Source organism: Canis lupus, chromosome 1 (assembly GCF_003254725.2).
Source record: "Canis lupus dingo isolate Sandy chromosome 1, ASM325472v2, whole genome shotgun sequence".
NCBI classification, from domain to species: Eukaryota; Metazoa; Chordata; class Mammalia; order Carnivora; family Canidae; genus Canis; species Canis lupus.
This window is the reverse complement of record NC_064243.1, coordinates 69276918-69298942: the sequence shown is the minus strand read 5'-3', so window position 1 is coordinate 69298942 and position 22025 is coordinate 69276918. Positions and strand designations below refer to the sequence as shown.

The 22025-nt window shown below is 46.3% G+C and overlaps 1 protein-coding gene across 4 annotated transcripts in view; it reads left to right on the top strand.

Moving 5' to 3' along the window:
• Nucleotides 1–22025, top strand: part of EPB41L2 (erythrocyte membrane protein band 4.1 like 2) — a 193662-nt gene that overhangs the window by 66390 nt on the left and 105247 nt on the right. The window contains exon 2 of one of the 4 annotated variants that reach the window (XM_049115521.1): nt 10767–10886. The exons of 2 other annotated variants lie outside the window; for them this stretch is intronic. The gene's annotated coding sequence lies outside the window, so the exon portion shown is untranslated. Of the gene's footprint in view, nt 1–7834; nt 7990–10766; nt 10887–22025 lie in introns of those variants that run through there. One more of the 4 variants, XM_049115517.1, reaches the window with a different exon arrangement.

Sequence of the window (22025 nt, the reverse complement as noted above, 5' to 3'; positions counted from 1 at the left end):
GATCATCACAGAGAGATTGAGAGAGAGAGAGGCAGAGACACAGGCAGAGGGAGAAGCAGGCTCCATGCACCGGGAGCCCGACGTGGGATTCGATCCCGAGTCTCCAGGATTGCGCCCTGGGCCAAAGGCAGGCGCTAAACCGCTGCGCCACCCAGGGATCCCTCTTCTTTTTTTTTTAAAGTAGGCTCCATGCCCAGCGTGGAGCCCTTTGTGGGGCTTGAATCATGACTGTGATTTAAGACCTGAATGGAGATCAAGGGTTGGACACTTAAATGACAGAGCCTCCCAGGCGCCCCAAAAGGCTGATATTTTTTGTTGGAAGCCATGATAGAAATGAATTAGAGAAGTGGTTATTGGTTTTTATCTTGGCTGCAGAAGTATTTGTAGAAGAGTATTTGTTGGTGTTGCTATAGAAACATAGTCAACGGGATCCCTGGGTGGCGCAGCGGTTTGGCGCCTGCCTTTGGCCCAGGGCGCGATCCTGGAGACCCGGGATCGAATCCCACATCGGGCTCCCAGTGCATGGAGCCTGCTTCTCCCTCTGCCTGTGTCTCTGCTGCTCTCTCTCTCTCTCTGTGACTATCATGAATAAATAAAAATTAAAAAAAAAAAAAAAAAGAAACATAGTCAAAACTACAGCAGGGAAAGCATGACAAATAAACCTTTGATGTGCTTACCTTCATTGTTGTAGGTTATTCCTAACTGATTTTAAAACATCTTTGTCAGTCTTAGCTGCCATAAATAACCAGATATAGCATAAGTTCAAAATACATCAGGATTGAGAATACTAAGTCATCTTAATTTTTTTGGTCACTAACTTCTTAAGAGTGTTGGCGAAAAAAAGTATCCTGCTAATCCATCCAAATTTCCTGTTTGTGATGCTGATGGACTGTAATTCAAAAAATATGTATCTCCTTGTATTCTTAGGATAGTTTTGGTTCACTTGGGGATTTTTCTTAATGAAAACCATATAGTAGTCACTATTTTCAAGTTTTATTTAGATTTCCTTATACAAACCTATTGTGAAGGCATCCTGTCCACGCTGTCCATTTCAGGTTTTTAATGAAGCTACGGTTTGGATGAGGAGAGAGGAGTTCCGCGGAGCAGTTGGTAGGGGAAAATAGCTCTGCTTCGGGCTTTTATGGACTCCCTTGCTCAAGGGAAGGACTGCTATTGAGTCCGTTACAACTTCAGTGGAAGATGTGTTGCAGCTGTGCCTTTCTGGTTCCGTTCCAGAGATAGTATTTGTGTGCACTGTCAGAATGTCTTAAAGGCCCACCCTGGAAAGGATTCAACTCTATAAAAGGAGTTTTGTTTTATAACCTTTCACATACTCTTACAGGGTTCTGGTAGTGACGGTGGTCTTTATTGTCTTGTCTTTTAAATCGGCATTTTATTGAGACACAGGCTTCACAGTCTGAGAATAGGAATTACAGTTATAGTTATTGTATCTTGTAAAATCCATTTAGCCAGATCCTTGGCACACGCTGCAATGACAGCAGCGCTCTCCAGACCTTGTGACTTCAGTGAGTTGTTCAGCTTCTCTGCGGCTGCTAAACCGGGGCGAAGGTGGCACTTACTGGATATGGTCCTTCTGGGCAGTTTACTGCCTTCGACGTACAAAGTTAATATATTAGAAGGTTCTCTGAGGAATCTCAAACAAAGCTTTTAAAATGCCCGTAACTTAATGTTGGAAATAGTTCAGTTTAACCTGTTTTGAATTCTGTGTTGACGTGAATGCTAAGAGAATTCTCGTTGGCTATATTCTAGGGGATTGGCCATATTTTCTCCAAAATTTTCCCTTTCTCCTCAGTTTTTCTTTTCTTCCTTAAGCTCCTCAGAGGTTTCCGGGCGCCTGGATGGCTCAGCACTTAAGTATCTGGCTCTGGTCTTGGCCCAGGTCTTGGCTCAGGTTGTAGGTTCAAGCCCCACCGTGGGTGGGGAGCCGGCCTGCGAGGCCCCAGCGGGATGGGAGCGGCGTGGAGGCGGAACCCGCTTCAGTGGCCGGGGCCCTCCGCCCCAGGCGCGCGTATCCTAGCCCCACGGGCCCTGGATCGCAGTGAGGCACGTGACCCCCAGCCTGGGCCTCTGCCCGCCTGTGCCCCGTGGAGAGGCCCCGGGAAGCTTGGCCCACACCTCCCGGCCCAGGCCTCCGCTGCACCTCGCACCCGCCCTGGGGTCCTGGGCGCTCACTGCTCGGCGGGGCTGCCTTAAGCTGTCCTGCCCTGCCCCGCGGGTCACCTGCCCTGTGGGTCACCCACCCCGCCCCGTGGGTCACCTGCCCTGCCCTGCGGGTCACCTGCCCCGCCCCACCCTACCCCGCCCCGCCCTCCGCCGGGCCCCAGGGCCCCTGGGCGGCGCCCGCGCCCCTCCCCCCCCCCCCCCCCCCCCCCGCGGCTCCCCCGGGGCTTGCTCAGGGTTTCCTCGCTCGGCGTCGCTCGGGGCTCCACGTGCCCCCTGACCCGGCAGCGCCCTGGGCCTGGCAGCGCGCCCTCCCCCCACCTCCGCCTCCTGTGCCCCGGCCGTGCTGACCGAGCTCGAGCCTCCGGAAGCCCGGGACATGGCTTCTGCGCGCCCCACGACGCACCTGGTCACCAAATCCTGGCCTTTTAACCGCGAAACACTGACCCGCCCCTTCGGCGTCTCCGCGGCCGTCGGTGTGGACGCCGCCGCCCCGTCCCGCTTCTGGTTGCGGCGCATGTTCTCCGGGGTGCCGAGGTCCTCCCGGGGCGCGGCGAGTGTCCGCCCGGCGGGGCGGCGGAGGCGTCCACACTGAGGGCCACTGCTCGCTGGCGGCCCCCTGTGTGCCCCCCCGTGTCCGGGGCCCTTATCTCGGGGCTGGCCCTTCACTCCGTTCCACGGGCAGGGCCAGGAAGCCCCCCTCGGCCTTGAAGGTCAGCGCAGCGTCGCTGTGGGAAGCGTCCTTGCCGCCTGTCGCCGTCGAGCACATCGTGCCCAGCTGAGCTCCTCTTGCTCCGTAGCCCTGAGGGAAATGCCCTCCCCTGCACTGCTGGCGTGGAGGCTCAGCCGGGTGTGTGACCCCAGCCGCTCTCCGGAGGCAGCAACTCCTCACCAAATGAATGGACTTTAGCAGAACCCCCTCCTTCCCCCAATGTACAGAGCCGAAGTCAGCACGTCCTAGGTGAGGCTAACTACTGGTGAGGACTCCGGTGGCCGCTGGGCCTCCTCCTGCTTGGGGTGGGCACGGGCTGTGGCCGAGGGCTCCCGAGCACCTGCCGTGGGGTTTTCTTCCGTGATTCACCTCGGGGGGAGCGAGGCTGCACAGGCAAAGCTGCAGAGTGGAGCCCCAGTTTCAAATGACAGAGCTCCCAAAGCTGTAAGGTTCTGGAAGTAACCTGGTGCCCAGACGAGTGCCCAAGCCATGCATGAGGCCTGTGTCACACAGAAGGGGACGGGGCAGGAGGGAGACCCGCTCGGGCATCATCCCTCCCAGGGCATGACCCACAGCTGTACGCTGCTTGTTTGCCTGGCTCGTCCTGGTACAAGTGGTGTCCGACCGGGCACAACAGGACTGTTGGTAAGAGGCTTGTATGACCTCTTTGCTATGTATATTAGTTTTTAAAAGATTATTTATTTATTTGAGACACAGAGGCAGAGACACAGGCCGAGGGAGAAGCAGGCTCCATGCAGGGAGCCCAGTGTAGGACTCGATCCCAGGACTCCAGGGTCATGAGCCGAAGGCAGATGCTCCACCGCTGAGCCCCCCCCGGGCGTCCCTGCCACTTAAGTTCTAGCGGGGTCTCTTGGAAACAGTGGTGCCGCTGGAAAGGAAGGGAAAGAAGAGAAGTTACAGAAAGTGAATTAAGGTGGAGAAACAGTTTTCCTTCCACAAGTTGAGGGGAAAAAATAGATATGATAGAATTGGTAAGAGATGACTACATGTTCATGTTTAATTTTTTTTTTTTTTAAATAAATGTACCGGCATGTTTAGCCATTTTTAGGAGAAAGCCTAGATGAATTTTTGGACCACTGGAATTCTAGATCTGTTAGTCACTTGCATTGGTTCAGCATTTTGCACTTCAGCAGTGGCTCCTGTGGTGATTCTCCCGTGATCCTCGCAACAACCCCGGGATGTAGGCAAGTGGTCTGCTGGGACCTTCCTCTTACCTGGTTGGCACCAGCGAGGTGGTAGTGTGCCGTGGTGACGTATATCAGACTCTTTGATTATGAATTTAATGTTCTTTCAGATGGCGAAGAGTACGTGATTTCTTGGCAATGGCCTTTTTATTTTTTGAAACCTCCTTTTTTGGGGAATGGAAGGTTTAGGGCTTTTCTTGGGCCCAAAGTGTGGGGGCAGAGCTGGGGAACATTGAGGCCTACCAGGTGCCTGCTCTCCAGGCTCCTGGTTTCTTCTGCCACTGGGGAGCCCAACCGGGGCCTCTGGGGCCTGCTTTCTCCATCCTAGGGCTCTGCTCTTTCCTCCTCATGCAGCCGGGTAACCCATGTGGGGAAAGGCCTGGTATTATTTGCTGGTGACCTGCAGCCTGGGCTCTGCTGCAGACTAACTGCGTAGCCTGGACAAGTCCTCGACTTGCGGGCTTCAGCTTCCGCGTCTGTGAAAGGCAAGGGCTATAGGTACACAGACACTGAGGTCTCTTCTGGCTCTGAATTCTTAATTCTGTAAGCACTCCACTATGCTCGGCCAGATGTAGGGTGTTTCCCAGGTGCTAGCAAGGTCTTTGTTTCTGCTTTTTATGCAACAGGCTTTTTGATGGGTGCTTTTATTTGAACACCTATGGCAAAGGGGGTGTAGTTGCCATGTTATTCGCAGTAGCATTTGTTCCTTTAAAATGGTACCGATGAGCCTAGACATTGTAAGTCTGTGATTCCTTCCTTGGCCTCCTCAAGGAGTCCTCTTTGCTGTGGCCTTCCTGTCCCTCTGCCATAGCCCTTGTTACCCATGGTAGGATTAGTTATGCGTCTGCCTTCCCTGCCAAACTGGTGAGTTCCCTGAGGGCTGGAATGGGGAAGAAGGCCTTAGTGTCTGGTGCAAAGGAGGAACTTAGCAAACGTTTCCTAGACATGACTGAATGAAAATAATACATTGAAGAGTAAATGCTGGCTTGGCGTACTCGCCTGAGTGTGTAAGTCTCAGTGCTACTTTTGACATCTGAGTTAGAGCTCTTAAATCCTAACTCTGGGTAACTAGGGGGTGGTGGAAGGGGGAGGAGGGCGGGGGGTGGGGGTGAATGGGTGGCGGGCACTGAGCGGGGCACTTGACGGGATGAGCACTGGGTGTTATTCTGTATGTTGGTAAATTGAACACCAATAAAAAATAAATTTATTATATAAAAAAAAATCCTTCCACCTTGACGCTTTTTTAGATGCTTTCAAGACATTAACTCTCTGATTATGGATTCCCAACCACCACCTCTTTGTTATGTCTTCCCCTGTACCTACTCTCTTATCTAAAAACCCATTAAAAAAAACATCTGGGACTATAAGATGTTTTTTTCCCTTCAAGTCTTGTGAATCTATAGCACTTTCTAATATTACATTTAAAAAAATGTGGCAGGGATGAAACTTTGCAAATGACTCCTGCAGTTGTGGAAATTATTCTGGATTTAGAGCTTGAGAGAAGCTAAACTGTGGTGGTATGTTGTCAAAGGAGAACTTACGCATAGGAAACCATGGAACTAGTTCAGTGGGGTTTTTTTTTTTCTTTTTGCTGACATCAGATATCAGATAACAGTGATGAAATGTGGGCTGTTAGAACATTTTATAGACCAGTGGAAGCTCAACCAGATTGAAAGAATGATAAAACTTCTACATGTTTGTTCTGGAAGTATGGTCTTGTATGCCAATTGGTAGGTAGGAATCAGTACCTAGATTCCTATCAGGAATCTCTGTAAAATAGTAGAATCAAAAATAGTGAGTTTTGGGGAGTACTTTTTAGGTTATTATAGAGTTATGCCAGAAAAATACATGCTTTTTTTCCCCTTTTGTGACAAATAATTGCTTTTCAGACAGAAGCTAGATGAATAAAGATGGGAGGATTAAAAGGAATGGTCTTCCTCATTGTCTTTCTGCAATACTGGTAACTTTACTTTCTGTACTGAGTTTGTGTTTCTTACGGTTTTGGAGCTATGGGTGACCTATTAGATTATTGGGTCCTCTACATCTTGGTCAATTATATATTTTTTTGTTTTCATAAAGCAGAAGGTAGGACAGTTTTAAAAGTCAAATTATGATACTGGATTTAACATTAAGTTCTATTTATATACAAACCCATGTAACAGGAAAAATGTCCCACACTCTAACCCCAACCAACAAGCTGGAGCACTTAAAAAAAATAGTATTCTTAAAAAAAAATTAGGATAAACTTTTAATCTCTCCACTCCCTGCACCTTTTTGCAGTTTTACTTAATTGATCTCTACTCCCAAGAGTTATGTGTTCCCCTGACCAAGCCAGCCAGGTGCCCCTAACTTCCCCTTTACATGTATCAGAACGTGACTACTTAGGATCTTCACAAGACAAATTTAATAAATATAAACTTGTATTTTACAGTTTTATGGAAAGATATTTGTGGATGTTCAGCTTATGCATTTTGTGCACTTTAATGTGTTCAAAATTTTATGGGAATGAATGGATTAAATGACCCTGGACTTGGTTTGTGTACCTCTCTGCCAGCAACCCACTGAGTAACCTTGGAGAAGTTATTTCACTCCTTGGGGCTCAGTTTACTCATCTGGAAAACAAAGGTGTTAAAATAGCAGTGATGCGACCTTGGTGGAAAGGTACGTTGGCTTTGGGGAGCAGCTTGCTTATTACCACTATGGTGGTATGAATACACCACCACTCGCGTTGGCTTTCGAGACAGATGGAATTGATTGGTGTGAATTCTGACTCTACCACTTATTGGGTGTATGAATTTGGAAACTCATTTATATTTTCTGGGTTCTCTTTTTATCTTCCGTATGAATGGTTTGTTCTATTTCCAGATTATAGTGCCATAAAACTGATTTTCCTGTCTTCTCTTAATCTTTTGTTTAAACAATGAAATTCAGATGTCTTAGGAGCAGGATCTTTTATATTGAAGACAGCAGAGGAGCTTGAGCAGTAGCATGGGGCTGTATTATTGAGAAAGTAGGTGCTGTGATCCACGTGGGCTGCCCTAGGACAGCACCGCTGAGTGGCTTACGCACATTTTCTCACATTTCTGGAGGCTGGACGTCCAAGATCAAGGTGCCAGCATGGTCTCTTTCTGGTGAGGGCTCCCTTCTTACTTAGCTTGTCACTGGCTGCCACGTAGTGAAGTGAGAGAGAGCAGGGGAGAATGAGAGAGTGAGCAGACTGGTGTGTCTCTTCTTATGAGGGCACTGATTCATCATGGTGGCCCCACCCTTGTGACCTCCTCCAAATTGACTTCTCCCCCAAAGCTCTCAGCTCCAAATATCAGCACAGTGGGAGTTCAGCATGTGAATTTTGGGGCGGACACAATTCAGTCAATAGCAATAGGAGAGCTATGAGCATAGGGGGCACAGGGGTGATGAGAGATGGCTGGGATGGGTTGTAGACATCTACCATTGTTACCTTCACTGGATGCAGTGCTGCCTGGCATGGCGGGAGTTCTGAGCCTTAGGGATTCCACAGAGTAACCTATTTCAGGAAAAGGTGTTTTGTATTTGTTTATTTTGATGGATCAGTCTCTTCAGAGCTGCTACTGGGACATATTTTCACTAACATGTTTCATAACATATTTTTTTATGTTGATGTTACATTTGTTTTAAATATCTCAAGTAATTTGAAGAGACTTTTTCTCAAGATTCTGTAGGTGGAGTGAGCACATAATACTCATTGACCTAAGAACACGGTAGCACAGTGAGGGTGTGAAAGTACATCCTTAGATGCAGTCTCTTGGTCCTGACTTACTAATGTGAGGATTTGTACTGGAACATACACGCACACCTGAATTTAAACCGTGGAAATGTAAAGGGCAGAGGGTTGGTGTTGTAGGATTAAGGAAGGTTAGTCATTTCTCAGATCTCTTAGCGGAATCTTAAAGTTAATGCATTTTTCTTTAATGACTTGGAGTGTGTTTTGCTTTCCATTAGGTATTTGTATTCATATGACCTGTGGATATAGGATTACCTTTTGTATCCATCATGTCTCGTGTAGGATTGACAAGGACAAAGCAGGGACTTAGCAGCTTTGTGACCATACGATGGTACCTATAAATTTAAATCTAAAGGAGCCTCTATTTTTAAATACAGTCTGAATGAATAAGCAAATTATTTTATAAATGAATCAAAATAGTCCAGTTTTCAATACATAAAAGTGAAACACCTATGTGTTTATAGGTTTTTTTTTTTTTGGTATCTATAAATGATAATTTATAGAGAAAGATTCGATTCTGTGTTCTATACATATGCTTTTGGTGTCTCTCTGTAGGGGGATTCAAATGACAGAAATAAAAAACAAAGTTGGGGGGGAGAAAAAAAAGGGTTAAGAGGCGCAAACCCACAGCCAAAATGATACCAACACTGAGGAGAAATTTTTCAGCAATAGTAGGATTATAAAAACTAGACTCATAAAATTACAGTCGTTGTTAAAACCATTCTTTCTGTGAAGTGTTCACTTAGTGGGCAGAGCGAGCAGCGGGAAGATGACTTTTCCTGTGACCCGTGTGGATTTTCTGGCTGGGGAATGAAGTGGCTTGGCACCCAGCTGGGCATGCCCTTCTCCAGCCCCGTCCCACCTGGGTGGGGCCGGTCCTGCTCTGTAGGCTTTTGGGAGCTGGGTTCCCATCAGCTTCCCAGGCTTCTAATGAGGGAACAGCAGACAGCGGGCTCCATGTACTTTAAAAAAGCTGCGTATGTATTTTAAGGGGGGAGATTTGAGGACATTTCTGTTGTAGCAGTGGGTTTTGTGGGATGTGCTTGTTTGTTTTGGCTTTTGAAGAAAGTTTGCTTTTGCGAGTGTCAATATCCAGGGGCCTGAACATTTGGAAAATACTAATGTACAGAGTCCATGGAGCCTAGGTAAGTATGCTGCTTGGCAGGGGGTGCGTTCAGCTATATTTGATCCAAGTCCTATGTAAAGTACCTTTGTGTGCGTGCGTGTGGCCAGAGTTTAGCTTTGGCCTCCTTGTGTGCATTTTTCTAGGCAGATGTTGAATTTTGTCCAGTTATCTTTAACATAATTGCTTTTTCAGGCTTGACCTATGAGAATAATGGAGCTAGTTGGTTTATGTGACATACTTGTCCTGTTGTTCACAGTCGATTTATTCAGGCGTACGATATACTGTGTGAAAGTGAATTGTTCCTAAAGCACAATGAGCACTGTGTAAGGTTAATAGTTTACAGTTACTCTTTAAACATGTTAAAGGGTGACATATTTTAATTTAGAAACTGCTTCATTTTCAGCCTAACTCATTTGCTTAAAGGCACTTGTACTGTGGTTAGCACAGAGTTGAAGTCACATTTTTTAGCATCTGCAGACTTAGTGGCCACGAGCAGCGATCGAGAATTGTATGTTGTTTTGCAGTTGTCACACCCTAAGTAAATACTGTTTGAATAGGGATAAGTATTAACCTCTTTTTTTACTGAATAGGTCATCTGTTGTCACTTTGAAGAAATGGGACAACTCCCCATTATTGCCCAGCTTCTGACATCCAGGCTTAGAAAAAATTATCTTCCTGCTTTTTCTTGATATAATTTATTAACCTGACAACTTCCTTTAAAAAAAAAAAAAAAGGACCTTGCTTTAGTGTTCCTTTCTAATGAAACAAGCAGTACCACTGTGACTGCCAGATGATCTCTGCAGGGTCTGTGATTGTCCACCCTGAGGGAATGCTGCTCTTAGACCGCCGAAGCAGTTACCAGCTGGCATATTTGGGGGCAGGGAGGCATGTATGTACCTGTGAAGGAGAGGTTTTCCTTTTGGAGGCCCAGCAAAGAACCATCTCTTAAAGTGATGGGCCACTGGGTGTGGGAATAAATAAATACCTGTGCAGGTGACCCTGGTGCTGTGGACAGCCAGCCGCAGGCGCCCCGCCCCACCTCCACGTGTGTGCCCGTGCGTACCCTGTGATGCGCTGGTGACCTCTAGGGTAACATCCTACTGGATCACAAAGTTGGAAAGGGAAATATTAAGCCTTGACATCTGGGGTTCTTGAATTTTTGTTGGATCTCGAAGGTTGGATGCACATCCTGGCATGTTCTCCAGCAGGATTCTGTACCGAATCAGGTTTACAAATGTTGAATTTTGAGACTCTTCCCTCCAAAGAAAGAAATGTATTTAGCTAAAGCAAAAATATGTCCTAGCCAGCCCCACCCAAGAAGTCCGTGTTTGAAGCTTTTACTAAATAAAATAGTTTTTGAACTAAACTAAAGCTCAGAGTAGAAATACTTGGGGGGGGGGGGGTGGCTGGGGAGAAAGGCTTGAGGCGTTCCAAATGGCATGTCTCTAATTCCATTGTAGTCACAGCTTTTCCCGCCTGGGGACAGTTGCTTTTCTCACGGCAGCCTCGGATGGTCCATATGCTAACAGTCTGCAGCACCTTCTGCCGACCAGCCAGACTAGTGTCAACATTTGGATCTGCTTACCTCAGCTAGAAAAGTCCTCAGTTTAGTGTCTCCTATTTTAAGAACATGTGCTGTGCACGGGCATGGCTCTTTGGTAGGGCTGTAAATATTTAAAATGGAAGAAGAGCTAACGATCAACATTTTAAAAGTGAATTATAGTTTTCTTTTTTTTTTTTTTATTTATTTTTTTTTTTTTTGTTTTTTTTTTTGAATTATAGTTTTCGACGAGGTTCAGATATTTATGCCTGTTGACTGCAGTGTTCCAAAGCTTACGGAGAAGAGGATTTGGAAGTGGGAGATCAGTGTAGGCTGCAGCTTGGTGGCCTTGTCATAGTGTGGTGAGTTGATTGATTTTGACAAGACTTTGTCTTATGACCTACTAAAATGCAGCGTCTGCAGCCTGTGCGTTTATCCTGTGCAGTTAACCTTGGTGGATTTGTCGTTAGCTTATTTGGGAAAAGCCTACTGAACTAAAGAATTTTAGCTAAAGAATTTAGAGTTTTATTCATGCAGAAATAATATTAGACTGGTGGTAGGTTACCAGTTGGTACCAAGTGAGTTTCCTGATGGGGCTGGGGAAGGATCCTATTGGAAGTTAGTTGTGGGATGAGCCTCAGAAAAAGCCCGCTCCCGGGTGCCTATTAGGAGGAGGAGAGAGTGCTGGTGTTGGCTCTGCTCTGAGCCTGGCTGTGGATGTCATTGGAAGAAACTGCACATTAGGGTATTTTTCTCTTCTGTGGAATGTTGTATGGTGCGGGCACAGATGTTTCCCAAGTACAAGGAACATCACAAAAGACGTTTTATCGAGAAGCCGCCAGATGCATAACGCTGCACCAGAAACATGTAGTTACTCATCTGCAGAAAAGAGTTACCCTCTTAATGTGAGTTTAGGAGCAGAAGTGGGCAGGGAAGAGGTGTAGACAGGAGACATGACCTTGTGCTTGTCAGGCCAGTTTTGTTCGTGCTTTTCCCTGTAAATGTGGAGGATGCCGCTGACAGGTCGGGGATGTTTATGTGTGATCGGCTTAGAAGTTTAATAAGAATCTTCCCAATCTGTTTTATTTCCCTTTAAACAATTTTTTTTGACACTTAAAGAAATCCGTTTCCAAGTTCCCTGTTTTTACTCCTCCAGGAGAGAATAGGAATAATTTTTTTGGCCTACCTGCACGTAAACCAGTGTTCCTTTTTTTTTTTTTTTTTAAACCAGTGTTCCTGTTAGCCAAGATGCCTTCTTGTCTTCACCCTACACCATAGGGGAAAAAGCTAAAGATGAGCAAGGCTCATTCTCCGGAGCCATAGAAGCCTTCTCTGGAAAAGACTGTTTCTTGAGTCCTTTCACATGTAGGTACCAGACAGCAGCCACGTAGGTGGAAAGAATCATGCTCACAGGATCTTCCAAAGAAGAATTGATTTACTTAAAAGATGTCCAGTTGCTCTAAAAGCTTAGGTTTTGAGCTTTCCCTGCTGAGGAGAGCAGCCTGTGTAGGGTAAGGGGTGGATTCGTCATGTAGGCTGACTTGGAGGCCACTCGAAGTGTCCACCTCTTTGAGATAGAAGCGAGCTTAAACTTCATATGCCAGAAAATCAATTTTATTTCAAGCTCTCTTAATGCTACTTTTGAGCTGCAATAGATTGGAAGGCTTTTGTACTCATACGGCTCATTTATGAGGACAGAGCAAGGTGAAAAGGCGCTGTCGCTTATGGCAGTTGTGGCATTTGGATCATCTCCACGGAAGCAGACTCATGCGTGGGATATGTTCATGCAAAATACTGTCCTCTTAAGAAAACTTTTACGTTCTTCAGTTTGTGCAAACTTCTCCCTGAAAAATTTGGCTCCCATATTTGTAGGTCTGTACCTCATCTACCTAGTGTCCTCTCAGCATTCCCTGTAATCGTTGCCCTTTCTCTTCTGTGTCCTTCCCTATTTTTTGTGCCTATGGATGCAAATATGTGTATGTGTATTCACGTATTTATAACTGGCGCATACCTGGCTTTCAGCCTGTAAGGTGTCGTACATCAGGTGTGCTATCTGAATCTTGCTTTTTATACTTAACAGTGTAACTGGGAGATATTTCTGTAACTGGGATGGATACCTTCTTTTTATTTCTTTACAGTTACGTGGGATTCAGCTGTATAATGTCACCTATCGATGGGCATTGATCGTTTGCTATTACGATGTCACGGCGAGTCACCCGTACAGAATTATTTTACGTTACACGTGTGCAGGTGTATGTGTGGAATTTGTTCCTGCAAGCAGGATAATTGGTGAGAGTTGCACGTTTGGAATTCTGACAGCCGCTGACAAGTTGAATTTCATGCCGTTTTCTCTTCTGGCAGTAATTTAAGAATGCCCCTCTGTCCCCGTCGTCTTGTTCAGTGATTACATGATAAAGCTTTTGGATTTTTCCATTCTGAATCTTTAATTTTCGTTTCTTGTACTAGGCGCGTGATGGAGACGTTTTCATACGTTTGCGTCCTTTGTATTCCTCTTAACTCTGTATTTCACTTTCTGCCCCTCGTTGGGGGCTAGTCAGCCTTAGCCATTTCAAAAATTGAAAGTTTTTTTTTGTTGTTGTTGTTGTTGTTGTCGTTGAAGGAATTTATAACCAGGACTGTTTTATTTGGCTTTTTTATTCGAGTCACTTAAATTTTGCTAGAGAGCAAATACATACCTAGCAAACACAATTGAGAATGAAAATTAAGTGCTCTTTAAAAAGCATGATGCCTTTTTGGAGTGTTTCACCAAGAGTTCCCGTGAGGCCCATTGTGTGGCTTCCTGAAGATAGGACGCTGATGGCTTCGAAGAAAACCGTTAGCTTTTCAAATGAGTAGTAGTTTCTGAGTCTAAATGACCCACATTTCTGAATTAGTGATGAGTGTTTGGAATCTATATTAAAGCTGGTCTTGCTACCTCTGCCCCTCACTGGGCTGAGAGCGGGGTTCTTTTCATTTCCATTGCTGTGTCTGCTACCTATGTGTGAAAGGCCTCGAGAAACCTTCCTTCCGAGAGAAGGGCCTAAATTATACGATCGACATCCCGAAAATAGGTGAGATTTATCAGGGACCGGTTAGAACATATTGCTTAGGACGGCAGATCAGCAAGTGGGTAGTGAGAGTCTGAGTTTTGCTTTTTTCTACAGATCACGAAGCGTCAGGCACCGTGCTAGGCGTCAGTCACGTGATAGCGACGTTGTTTGGGACTGAGGGCAGTGTTGCGGAAGACCTGGAGCCGGACCTTTGGGCTGAATCCCAGCTCTTCCATGTGTTTATGTAGCTTTGTGTAAATCCTTTATCTTGTCTTTCCTCCTTCATCTATCACACAGGAATATTCTTAGTTCCTACTTCAAAGAGTCGTGAAGATTAAAGCAGTCGCCACATGCAGAGTCTCTAGAACAATGCTCAGCAAATAGGTGATATCATCACTATCATTTCTGTTCTGTTACTATTTTATTTTTAGTGAACAAAGGAGCAGAGTCCCTTTTTTCCCCGGAACCTCTATTTGATGACAGCGGCCCACCATTTATTAGGAGTTTACTGTGTGCTAGGCACATTATGTATAGCATCTAATTTAATCCTTCAAGCACCCCAGTGAGTGTGTATTCTATACCTGTTTTGCTTATGAGGAAAATGAACTTCAGCAAGGCTGGATAGCCTCCATGGTTATTACATGGCTAGTAGGAGACACAGCTGGAATTCTAATCCTGGTCTTTTTAAGTTCCCAGACTTGATGTCCAAACCACTGTGTTATTTTATCCAAAGATTAGATAGCTTCGCACAGAAAGAATGGAGATCTAGCTCTGGCTGTTTAAAAGAAAAAAAAAAAAATTGGGGCCCCGTCTGAGAGAAGGAATTCAATGCAGTTCGTCAATATTTCTGAGCACACCATGCATAATTGCTTAATGAGGAGCCAGCAGGGGTCGGGATGTCTCTGTCACTTCGATTAGTGTGTGCTGTTGGAGGGTCCGGTAGGACAAGGTTTGTGTGCATGTTGGAGATGAGAACGATAATCCAGTAAGTACTGGAATCCAGTAAGTACTGGGATCCTTAATGACTTCTGCACATTCTAGGAAAAGGTGTCTGTTTTGGGGATGACCCTAGTTGCTTTAGAGAAGACTTCACATTGCCCAGACCTTTCTTGATGTCTTTTTTTTTTTTTTTTATTTAATTCCAGTGTAGTTACTGTACAGTGCTGTATTAGTTTCAGGTGTGCTGTATAGTGATTCAGCAATTCCGTACATCATCCCATGCTCGTCATCTTAATGAAAGCAGCAAGAACTTGGCTTTTAACAAATAAGATTCTTAGCACTTGTCTTAGGTGTTACTGGAATTGAACAGTATTGAAAATTATGTCCTGATTTTCATTGGATTGGGGGGCCCTCCCAGTGTATGAAGAAACAGAGTCTTACACTTTGAGGAACTCTAAGATCTCATTCTTATTTACAGTTGTTAGGATGAAGAATTTGTCATTTATCCTACCTTAGATATTAACTTTGATAGTAGGCTCTAAGAATTTGTGCATCAGGGAAAAATGGGACGATTTGACAAGCACGGCTCTTAGGTATGAGGGCCATGACCCACCTGAGGTAGTTCCTGTGTGTTTCCAGTTTCTTAAGGCTCATCTATTTATTTTTAACCACTTTGTTTTTGTTTTAGTATTTATTTTTAATGTGTCTATATTTTTTTAAAATTTTTATTTATTTATGATAGTCACACAGAGAGAGAGAGAGAGAGAGAGAGAGAGAGAGAGGGCCAGAGACACAGGCAGAGGGAGAAGCAGGCTCCATGCACTGGGAGCCCGACGTGGGATTCGATCCCGGGTCTCCAGGATCGCGCCCTGGGCCAAAGGCAGGCGCCAAACTGCTACGCCACCCAGGGATCCCTTTGTTTTTGTTTTAAAGTAAGCTCCACACCCAGCATGGAGCCCAACACAGGGCTCGAACTCATGACCCGGAGATCAAGACCTGAGCTGAAATCGAGTCAGGTACTTAACCCACTGAGCCACCCAGGCGGCCCAGAGCTCCGTTTTCGGTGCTTGCCTCGGAATATGGGGAGTCTGAGAGTGGCTGCAGGACTGAAACCCCTGGCGCCACCGTGTCCCTTGTTCCTGGTGGGAACTGTGTTGTTTCACATAATGCGAAGCTCAAGTGTAGAGCCTGGCCTTGTGCGGCGTGCCGGCTCCGCTGTGTCCCCCGGTCCTTGGCCGGTCTCCCTTCCCGGATACGACGGTGGGCACGGCATTTCCGGGGGTCAGGGGCACGGTGCTCGGAGGCAGAGCAGGGGCCTTTAGCGTGGGGCACTCTCCACGGGGAGGGATCTTTCTGGAAGCCTCCCAGGAGGCGTGTTGTGCGTGTCATCTTGGCAGGGGAAGGGGAACCAGCGTGGCCTTCCATGAGTAGATCGCTGCCTTGTGGGCCAGCCTGGAGCCCACCTCCCTGGCCTGTGTGTGGAGGAGAGAAAAGCCCAGCAAAACTGGAGTTCTGTGAAGAGAGAGAGGTGGAGGAAATGGTGCTCTGAGTGTAACCTGACCCTGTCCAGGCTTGCGCTAGCCCAGGGCAACGGTTCTATCTTTTGTGTATGTGGGTTTAATTTAAGCCAGATGCTAGCTTGTATCTTTACAGAAAGAGTTCTGACTCTCTCATAGATTCTTTATCCCTTAAAAACACAAGTCATAGGGTGTGTTATTAAGGTAACTGGGGTGGGCAGCATTGGGTCGTTTAAAAACATCCCTTGTTCATCCTCAGCATATAGAGAACTCAGACTAACAGATTGTCTCTGTGGGATGTAGCTGCACGTATTTGAATATGGGATATGGGACCTTTTAACGCTTGAGAAAAATAAACCTACAAGGGACAGAGGAATCACATGCGCTCGGCCTGCTTTGTTGCTCCTTCCTCTCCAGACATTCTTCTTCCCTTTTTCTTCCCTTTCGTCGTCCTCCTTTCCCCATCCTCTCCTTTTTCTTGCCATATGTATTTGAGAAGCACAGCTCTTACTCTTTCCTGAGTAGTTAGGTGGCTGCTGAATCATTCTTACATTGGGGTTACTGTTTTTGTTTTTCTCTCACATTCGATGCTTCCAGGGAACATGGTTGGGTATTTAAGTACCTTGTCTTGGGCCGTAGCTGTTGGAGGAGCTGGACATAAGCAAGTGATTGTGGGTATTAGAAAGTTGCCCTGTATGCCCCGTGGCTGAGTCACAGTAGATGAAAACCAGTTTTGTCAGACCCAGAAAGTGGCAGAATTGAAGCTGTCCCCACATTGCCCATGTCACAGAGGTCTGTTTGTTGCACAACTAAATGTCTTCCTCTAAGTTCACAGGAAAGCCTCTTGGTTCCCTTACCATCACTTGGGAGGTTAGAAATCCTACTTTTCCATTTGCAAATCTGTGCTCCGCTGTCTGATGGACCGAGCTTTGTTGATAGAAATCCAAGGCCTCCTGTTGGAGGTCTGATCTCAGCCAAGGGTGAGAGCCATCCGCTGGCCACAGCACCTGCCTTGTCCCTGTACGGGCATCTTATTAGCATCGAGGGCTCGCAGAGTGGCTCTGGTCTCTCAAGGTTTTAAGGAAACGTCTGGACCCAATAATTAGCAGGAACCCCTTGCTTGAAGCTCTCTGCAGGAGTGTCTAGAGTAGTGTATCTGCTTGGCCTCGCTTGTTGTGGCTCTGATGAGGGCACCCGTTGGGTGGCAGGTATTGGGATAGCGCTAGAGATAGTGCCTGGGAACCGACCTCGCATTTTAAAGGTAAGACAAAGGGCGACCCCGGTGGCTCAGCCCAGGGCCTTATCCCAGAGTCCCGGGATTGAGTCCCACATCAGGCTCCCTGCATGGAGCCTGCTTCTCCCTCTGCCTGGGTCTCTGCCCCTCTCTCTGTGTCTCTCATGAGTGGATAAATGAAATCGTTAAAAAAATAAAAATAAAGGTAAGACAAAAAGAATGGTTTTGTGTAACATACTCCTTACCTAACCAGGGCTGACCCTCTGTTGATGGTTTTCCGCTCGGTCGCGTGGTAAGTGATGCGTGCTTTTTCTCATGGAGCCATTACAGTAATGAACCGGCGCTGCCGACCCAGATGGAGAATGCCAACGTGATAATTGTGTCAGAGCCACACGCTTGTGTAATGGGCTGGCTGTGCACAGCAGTATACTTTCTGGTTGCTGATAAGCAGAAGGGTCTTAGTATGTTATATGTCACATAACCATACTAGTGATGGATTTTAGGTGTTTGTAATTGTATTTATAATATGTAATTAGTGGAATGAGCATTTGGGAAATCACAGTTCTGCGTTTGGCTTCCCTAGTCCAGCTTTGTGATCTTGGGCAAACCTCCTGTGTTTCTGAGCCTCCGTTTCCTTGTTGATAAGATAAAATTGAGTGTATCAGACTAGGCAGTTTCACAGCACTCTGCGTGGTACCCCTACCCGCCAGTCTAGGTGCTGGGAACAGAGCAGTGAAGAGAAGAAAGATCCCAGCCCTGACGGGGCTTTCATGGGGGTGGGAGGGGGGCTTGCATTCCACTGCAGGAGTTGCCATTTTAGTGGGTGATGGACTTTAAAGGCTTATCCACATTTGAAACTCTTGAGAGTCACAGGCATGATAATTATGGTGAATGGATGTGCTATAATCATGTTTTCTTGATGGTGGTAATTTGTTCAAGAAACCATTATGTCAACAAAGAACGTAGTGTTTAGGTTTGAGCTTTTGTTGATCTCTTGAAACTATTTTAAGAGTGTACTTATTTACGTAGAATTATACCCACCCTTATTTTTGAGTAATTACAAAATACATTTTTTTATACAATTCCCCAGTTCTACTGTTTATCTTGTTTTTTTTTTTCTTTTAATTTTTATTTAAAGTTTAGTTAGTTCACATACAGTGCAGTATTGGTTTCGGGAGTAGAATTGAGTGATTCAGCAGCAGCGTACAACACCCAGCGCTCATCACAGCAAGTGCTGTCCTTGATACCCTTCACCCCGGTAGCCCATTCCCCACCCACCTCCCTCCTGCTTTTTTATCATGTAACGTGTGTTTGGATGGATGATCCTGATCGGCTCTGAGGTTCTTCAACTTAAAAGTGTGAATACAGTAGTGATTGAGGAAGACTACTTTATGAGGCTTCTCTTTTTTTTTTTTTTTTTTAAAGATTTTATGTATTTATGAGAGACAGAGAGAGAGAGAGAGAGGCAGAGACACAGGCAGAGGGAGAAGCAGGCTCCACGTAGGGAGCCCGACGCGGGACTTGATCCCGGGACCCCCGCCCAGATCACGGATCACGGCCTGGGCTGAAGGCCTAGGCTCAACCACTGAGCCCCCCGGGCGCCCCTTGTGGAGGCTTGTTAATGGTGTGGTCATCTGTGCTCTTTCTGTCAGCACCTGGTCTCTACTTTCTGTCCACCAGCTCAGCTGTGATTATGGAGCCAATAATAACATTCAAATATGATTTCCTTTGTGATGGTTACTCATCTATAAATTTCTTATTGCAGGGGGCGGGGGGCAACCCTAATTATGGTAAATCACAGGATAGAATCCTCTTCTATCATCATTTTCATAAACTGGCATGGATTTTCCTTGAGGACTACGCCAAGAGCCCTGGTTGGTCAGTCATTGCAAACAGTGCAGTTATGAGATACAGGGGTGTGTGGGCCTCCGTCAGGAGCCTTGGACAAATCACTTAACTTTTACCCTTTGCTTATTACATATAAAATGAGGATAATACCTCCCCTGTAGGATGTTTTCAAGAGCAGAAATTATGAATGATGTCTGACACAGTAAGTGACAGCTTTATGATTAAAATGCAAATATTAATGCTTCTAACATAGTGGAAAGTTTAGTTTCATATTTCATTGCTTTTTTAAATTTATTTTTATTTTTAAAATTTTTTTAATTTTAATTTTATTTTATTATTTTTTAAGATTCATATTTCATTGCTTCTAAAATATTTTGACCAAAAATGAACATTACTTGTTTGGTCTCCAGGTTATTTCTTACAGCCAAAGTAATTAGAAAGTTACCAATTATCTGGATTAGCTTGAACAAGAGCAGGACATTTTTATTTCAGTTTTTACCAGGACATTGACTCAACTCTTAAAATGAGTATATACTAAAAATCAACCTTGGTCGTTTCATGATTAATGTAAATAATATTCTCCACTTACGTGGTACATGGAAAATGGCACCTTAAAGAAGGAAACTGGGTGACAAGCATTAAGGAGGGCACATGATGAGATGAGCACCGAGTGTTATGCTTACCTGTTGGCAAATTGAATTTAAATAAAATCTTAAAAAATAAAAGAAGGAAAAAGACCTTCTGTGCAATATGGGGCTAGTTCAAGAACTGAGGTAAAGGTCTTATTGGGAGACATGACTTTAAATTTTAAATACCTACTAGTGATAGAGCCACTGGAGAAAACAGAAGGGAAGTTCCACAGAAAATTTAAATTAATTCCTTTTCTGGATATTTATCAGAAGAAAATGAAAGCACACTAACTCAGAGGTGTATGCATCCCATGTTCACTGTAGCATTGCTTACAGCAGCCAACGCGTGGAAACAACCTAAGTTTTCATTGATGGGTGGATGGATAAGGAATTTGTGACACACACACATATTTGTTCATAAACAAGAATGAATTCTTGCCATTTGTAATGGCTTGGGTGGATCTGGAGAGCGTCACGCTAAGTGAAATGTTGGAGAAAGACACCTTAACATCTCTTATGTGGGGAAATTAAAACCAACCTGATAAAGAGGACAGCTGGTGGTTCTCAGATGTAGAAGTGGGAGAAAAGGGTGAATTTTCTTTTTTTTTTTTTTTTTAGTTTAAATAGATTGAGGGAAAAAAAATAACTTAGGTTTATGAATAGTAACTTCATTCTATTTACCCGAGCTTTCATTTCAGCTCCTTAATGTCAGCTTTTTTTTTTTAATATTTTATTTATTCATGAGAGAGAGAGAGAGAGAGAGAGAGAGGGGCAGAGACACAGGCAGAGGGAGAAGCAGGCTCCATGCCAGGAGCCTGATGCGGGACTCGATCCTGGGTCTCCAGGATCACGCCCTGGGCTGAAGGCAGTGCTAAACGTTTGAGCCACCTGGGCTGCCCCTTAATGTCAGCTTTATAGTGACTTAACAACAAATCATGTGTCTCGTCGTCCTAGTTGAAGGTGATGCCTTAATATTTTTCACGTATTAGTTTATATCGAACTAATATTTTCTCCAAAAAACTACCTGAAGACACAGTATAGTTCCATAGTGTGCAAGATCAGCGGTGCTTGCTCTTCAGGAATGTTGGGGATAACCTTTCTCACGGCAGAACAGCCTGGAAGCTCTGTGGCCATGCTGCTGGGACTGTGGGTTCACTTCCCAATTTGCCCGACACGGTGCTGGAGGCCGACATGGGCACGGAGGGATGTGTCCCTACAGGCCGCGCCTCACGTGGTGGGGATGTAGTGGGGACTAGTCTGCGGCCGCCGGACAGGTGGAGCCGGGGAGGCCAAGGCCTGGCGGGTGGGCCGGGGTAAGTGTCCGGTCCCCTGGCCCCTCTGCCTGGGAGCCCAGGCCGGAGGTCCTCCCTCCTCCCCTCCTGCTCTCCTGCACCTTCCTCGGCGCTCAGCCTTCCCCGCCGGGCCCGGGGATGCTGGGCGCGGGGAAGGCCCTTCGGACCCTCTGGTCTCCAACTACGCTGTCCCTCTTGGTGGCATCTGGATCTTTGGTGCCTTGAGCCGTCACCCAGGATGTGGGCCCCGGATCCACTGCATCCCCCCGTCTCTGCTCGAGGCCGTGCGACAGGAGGTCGGCTCGACAGATGGGTCAGTGCAGTGAATTCAAAACCGGTTGCATCTGAGCCTCTTTTCCTTGGGTTCCCTGTTCGGCGGCGGGTCTCCCATGGTCCTGGCTTCGACTTCCCCCCCTTCAACTTGCTGCCACCAGCGTGTGACCCCCCCCCCCTTGTTGTGTGGGCAGTTGGGACAGGCTCCCCCCATCCCGCACCTCGTGGCCGGGCCGTCTACCCCACGGGCCTGATGGCATTACTCCTCGGAAGATGCCGTGTGACTCCTCGTTTCTGTCACCCTTGAGGCCTTCCTCGGCGTGATCCAGAGGCACGTGTACGTCTTGGCTTGCCCACTGCCCACACCTATCCTTGCTGCCTCGCTGCCGCGAGCCCCGTCTCCACTGCCACGGCGTGTGCGGTGCATGGGTTCCTGTGGTGGACGCTGTCCTGTTGGCCATTGCCTGTGCCAGGCCGCACCCGACGGTGACTCCCTTGCCTGGGAGAAGGCATGTCACTTGCCAGCGGCTCAGGGGCCCCCCGTGCTCTCGACTTACCTGCCCGCCGCCTTCCCCTGTCAGCTTCTCGAAGGCAGGCAGTCCTTCCTTGTTCATGTGCCCGGCACGTTCAGCGGAGGCAGGCCGGCTGAACGTCCTCACCCTCCCGCATCAGAAGCAAGTAACCTTTTTTTTTTTTTTTTTTTAAGATTTTATTTGTGA